Source organism: Sapajus apella, unplaced genomic scaffold, assembly GCF_009761245.1.
Source record: "Sapajus apella isolate SASKATOON/1434 unplaced genomic scaffold, GSC_monkey_1.0 scaffold57, whole genome shotgun sequence".
NCBI classification, from domain to species: domain Eukaryota; kingdom Metazoa; phylum Chordata; class Mammalia; order Primates; family Cebidae; genus Sapajus; species Sapajus apella.
The window spans coordinates 10,733,785-10,739,784 of record NW_022436997.1 but is presented as its reverse complement, the minus strand read 5'-3'; positions in this window follow the sequence as shown (position 1 = coordinate 10,739,784).

The window sequence follows — 6,000 nt, the reverse complement described above, 5'->3', positions numbered from 1 at the left end:
CCCAGGAATTGCAGGCTACAGTGAATTATGATTCTTCTGCTGGATTCCAGCCTAGAAAACAGAGCAAGACAATGTTCCTAAAAAATAAGTAAATACAGAAATAAATAAAATAAAATAAAAAGTAGCCCAAAATACCATGATAACTCTAAAGAGTTAAAGCTAGAAATAATTCCTTAATATTACCAAATATCTGTCTTATAAATGATGGTTTTTATAGTTTGTTTAAATCCAAGTAAGCTCCACACATTGCAAATAGGGGTGATAGATGTTTTGTGTGTTTGGGGGTTGTTGTGTGTGTTTTTGTTTGTTTGTTTTTGTTTTTGAGACAGGGTCATGCTGTGTCATCCAGGCTGAAGCACAGTGGTGCAATCATAGCTGAGTACAGCCTCAACTTCCCCGGCTCAAGCAATCTTCCCACCTCAGCCTCCCAAGGAGCTGGTACATGCCATCACACCTAATTTTTTTTTTTTTTTGTAGAGATGGGGTCTCCATATATTGTTGAAACTGCTCTCAGACTCCTGGGCTCAAGCAATCCTCCTGCCTCAGCCTCCCAAAGTGCTAGGATTACAGGCATGAGCCACTGTGCCTGGCCAGTCATAGATCTTTTAAGTCCTTTTTATCATTACCCTCTCCATCTCTCTCTCGCTCTCTCTCTCTTTTGCTTTACAATTTTTTAGGGATTTTTATTTATTTCTTAAATTGCCAAATAAAATTATATGTATTTATTATGCACATTTTATACATATATATATATACACACACACACACACACACATTGAAGTATATATATATATATATATATATATACACACACATTGTAACATTGTAGAATGACTAAATCTAGCTAATTAACATATGCATCACCTCCATAGTTAACATTTTGTGGTAAGAGCACTTAGCCATTCTTGTATGTTTTTCAAGAATAACCTTTGCGATTTATTTGTTAAATAAAATCAGTTATTTTTATGTAGAGTTTCACACAGTCTGGATTTTCCTAAACTGTATCCCTTTGGTGTAGTTTAACACACAGGTCCCCAATCCCCAGGCCACTGACATGGACCAGTAGTGCCCTGTTAGGAAAGGGGCCGCACAGCAGGAGGTGAGCAGCGGATGAGCATTGCCACCTAAGCTCTGCCTTCTCTCAGATCAGCGTGGCATTAGATTCTTACACAAGTATGAACCCTGTTGTGAACAGCACATGCGAGGGATCTAGGTTGCACTGCTCCTTATAAGAATCCAATGCCTGATGATCTGAGGAGGAACAATTTCATCCTGAAACCATCCCCTCCTACCCACCCCCTTGCCTCCCATCTGTGGAAAAATTGTCTTCCACAAAAGCTGTCCCTGGTGCCAAAAAGGTTGGGGGCCGCTGGTTTAACAGGTTCCTCTGTCCTCTGCATTTTTTGTCATTTGGTATTTGGATTCAGAGGCTTGATCAGATTTGGGTATTTATTTATTTATTGAGACAGAGTTTCGTTCTTGTTGCCCAGGCTGGAGAGCAAGGGTGCAATCTCAGCTCACCGCAACCTCTGCCTCCCAGGATCAAGCAATTCTCCTGCCTCAGCCTCCCGAGTAGCTGGGATTACAGGCATGCGCCACCATGCCCAGCTAATTTTGTATTTTTAGTAGAGATGGGGTTTCTCCATGTTGGTCAGTCTGGTCTCAAACTCCCGACCTCAGGTGATCCATCCACCTCAGCCTCCCAAAGTGCTGGGATTACAGGCGTGAGCTACCATGCCTGGCCTTGGGTTTGATTTTAATGACAAGACTACTTCATGGTTGGTACTGTGTTCTTTCCTCAGGAGGCACATGCATACCTGCTTGCCTCTTTTTTTTAGATAGGTTAGTATAACAGTTTTTAACAGTAGAGTCTAAAGGGCAGCAGGGTAAGAGAAAGAGAAAGGGAAGAAACAAACCAAAATAAACAAAAAGTTACATAGAAAGGTAGAGGCATGTAAATGATAACTTAGAGACCAGACAGGAACTTGTACAAAGATTACGAGGAGCATAGAGACTGTGAGGCACAGGGAGGTGTAAGCAGAAACTGATGAACAACAGATGATATTGCCAGGTCCAAGTAAGACAAAGGATGAGATCTATTCCATCTTCTGACACTGGTACGGGGCAAGAAGCAAACTGCAGTCATGGATGGAGACACAGGAGGGAGAAACAGAGGCACTGAGTGTGGACAGGTGGCTCAAGAAGCTGGGCTGTGCAGCATGTTGCGCAGAACACTGGGGGGGAATCAATGGGCTGTGGTGTGTGTTGGTGATAACGTGAGGGGGACTGAGTGTGCATAAAAGATGATGAGAAAGTTGTAGTTGAGGGAAAAGAGGAAGACACTGGAGATAACTGCAGCATAAGATTCCTAGCAATGAAAGGGTTTGGAGCCTGTGAATACAGGTCAGGAGCAGCCTAGGCAGAGAGCAGAAACCACTTCCTTACACCCCGGCCCCCATGCACACTGGGAGAAGAGGGAGGGAGAGGCGATGGAGGGAAGGGTAAGACACTAAGGGCACCCCTTGTTGTGCAGACTCTTGCGAGCTGGCCATTTGAAGTCCATTCCCAACTGTGCTACAGGAGCTAAAAAAGCAAAACTACTCCCCTTCAAGGAACTCCTTGCAGCTATGGGTGGCCATGTGACTCAGATTTAGGGAAAGAATCAGAAACTTCATTTCCCTGAAAAAAAAAAGAAAAAAGAGCAAAGGCTTTTGGACCTCCTTATTTCCACCTGGAAGAAAGACGCCATGCCTAGAGGTTAGCAGCCATCTTGCAACCATGAGGATGAGTCCACATGCTAAGGATGTCAGAGCAGGAAGACTGAAGGAGCCTATGTCTCTGGTGACCTCCCTCAGCCCAGGTCTTTATTGCCTTCTCCACAGACTTCTCACATTTCTGATTGGAGCCCCCCTGGTAGTTTGGTGACCCTTCCCAAATGACATACCTGTGATGGACTCTAGTTTTTCTGTGAAGCAGCAGGTGAGGCACAGGATGATAAGGGCATGGGGAAGAACTCAAATGGCTTTAGGGGAGTGGGTGAGATGATCAAGGACATTTGAAATTGGCAACCTCTTATTTGGCTGTGCTCTTTTTCCAGCAGCATTCTGGTTTGTTTCTATAAATCATTCAGTTTGTTTCCCCTAAAAACTCTACATAGACATTTGCTTCCAAAAAAAAAAAAAAAAAATCCAGATAGGCGGTGGGGCAGAAGGTGGGTGGAGGAGTAGATGGAGGTCAGACAAAACAAGACTGGCCATTTATTTATTACTTACGGAGGGTCGGTGATGTATTCATTTCCCTGTTTTTACTACTTTTGCATGTTTGACTTTTTCCGTGATAAAAAGATACTTTTGAGGAGCAAAATGAACGAAATTGAAAACAAAACTCCTAACTACTACAGGCAGTGCATGATTCACAAGTGTACATCTCACAAAGAAAAACCTTTCAGAAGCCAAAACAGGCAGCCAACAGAAAGCAAGTTTACACGGCTGGGTTATTTATACAGTCCCTCTCTGGATGCTGATCCCCACTTCTGAGCCTGTACTGGCAAAAGAGTAGGGGTGGCCTCTCTCATCCCTGGCTCTGCTCAGGACTCTGAGTGCTTCCTTTGCCTCTCACCCAAACTCCACTATACTCAGTTGGACAAGGCCTGCTCTAGGTCTGGATTTGGGCCCAACCCACAGAGCTGTGGTGTTGTCTTTTGACTGACTTCCGCCAACTCAAGTTGGTGAATGTTATGTGGAACTGAAAGAGTCCTAACAGGCACGCCAGACAAAGATTCATTTAAGTCAGTGTGATGACAAAATAATTCAACCATGTAGAGCAAGAGCTGTGATGACTTTCGGATGTTGGAGTAGACACTCAAAAGTACTAATATTTCTCCAATCATAAAGTCATTGATGAATAGTCCACTTCTATACCTCCTCAGGCTTTTCTTTCTTCCCTTCATCATCAATATTTGTGACAGTAATTCCCAACTGTTTTATAATTGACATGCTCATGCTTATGCATTTGTGCTTAACACTCTCCTCCTCCTCCTCCTCTTCTTCCCTTTCTTCTTCCTCCTCCTCCTCTTATTTCTCTTCTTCTTCTTCTTTTGAGATGGAGTTTTGCTCTGTCACCCAGACTAGAGTGCAATGGCATGATCTCGGTTCACTGCAACCTCCACCTCCTGGGTCAAGCGATTCTCTGCCTCAGCCTCCTGAGTAGCTGAGACTACAGGTGCACCCCATCATGCCCAGCTAATTTTCGTAGAGATGGGCTTTCTCCATGTTGGTCATTCTGGTCTCAAACTCCTGGCTTCAAGTGATCCACCTGCCTCAGCCTCCCAAAGTGCTGGGATTACAGGTGTGAGCCACCACGCCCAGCCAACACTTCATTCTTCTAAAGAGACCCTCTACTGGGAGCCAGGCATGGTGCACGCTCCTGTAGTCCCAGCTGCTAGGGAGTATTACTTAAGCCCAAGAGTTTGAGACCAGCCTGGGCAACACAGTGAGACTCTGTCTCTAAAGGAAATAAATGAAAATAAAGAGACCCTCTGGTGTAAGTTATTTTTAAATCAAAATGAAGTTGTCAAAAATACATCAATTTGCCTCAATGATTCTAAGAATTTCTTTTTGCCTCTTGAGAGAAGTGGAGTGGTGCTGGCTGCTGGTGCTGAGCAGCAGGTGAGATGGGCACATAGGGAGCAGCACTAGATCCTGGACAACCGGGCGTTTCCTAGTTTGTAGGGGCCTCATGTCAATAGGCAAGCACCATGCCTTTGTACTCTCACCTCCACATTCCAGGCACGTAATGCATGAGTGCACAAGTGATACCTGAAAGGATTTAGAATCATATTTAGTTATAGTCCTATCCCCTTCCTTTCTAGATGACCAAACTGAGGCATAGCCAAGCTGAGTAAAGTTTGCTCAAGGTCGTGAAGCTGAATAGTAACAAAACCAGAATCAGGTACACCAGGAGATCTTCGAAGTTATCCTGCCTTCTTGTTGAACCAGAAAAAGAAAAAGAAAAAATCCTGGGTAGGGAATAAAGCACAGGGTTTGTAGAGAAAGGAGAAGTGGTGCTAAAGGGAAATGATAGGAAAGCTTGATATTGTAGATAGAGGAGTTAGATGGACTCCTTCTGTTGCCTTTAGAACAGGGAAATTATGCAGATAAAATTAATGTGTTGTGGAAACCAGGTCTCAGAAACACATCCTTCCCTTGAGGGCTTGTGAAGTGCTGGAAGGTCGATAGCAGGTAAACCAGGCAATGAGAGGACCAATAGGAAGAGCATGGGCTTGAGCCAGAGGGAGCTGGATCAAGTAGCACACCATCTGCATGGCCTTGGCCTAGTGACTCCATCTCTCTGAGCCTCAGTCTCTGCACCTGTGAAGTGGGGATGACAATAGTGCCTGCCTCCCAGGGCCATTGTGAGAACTCACGCATTCAGCAAATTCTTATAGAGTTCAGGCCCTGGGACAGACACAGTCCCGCTGCCAGGGGCTCATTCTGGAGGGGAACAGGCAAACAACAAATGAATAATGCAATCTCAGACATAAGGTTACTGTGACAACAATAAAAGCCAGTAAGGACAAAGAATGACTTGTTGGGGGAGGGGGACAGAGAGGAATTCTTTACTGGAGTATGCAGCGAAGGCCTCCCCTGGGAATGATGAGGAGACACAGCCATGGGAAGAATCCTCATTCAAAGCAAAGAGCAGCAAAAGTCCTGGGGTGGGTCTGAGCAGGGCATGTTTGGGAGACAGAGAGAAGACCAGTGTGGCAAGAGAAGTGTAAAGGTGGGCAGGTAAGACAAGGTGAGTCTGAGGTGGGGACAGCAACTTGCTGAGATAGGCTCTGGAGAGCATGGAGAGGCACTGGTGTTCCAAGCACAATGAGGAGCTCTGAGAGGCTCTGAGCAGGAACATTCCATGTCCAAAAAGTAATTCACATTTTATTATTTTTTTATAGAGACAGGGTATCACTCAGTCGCCCAGGCTGGAATGCAGTGGCACAAT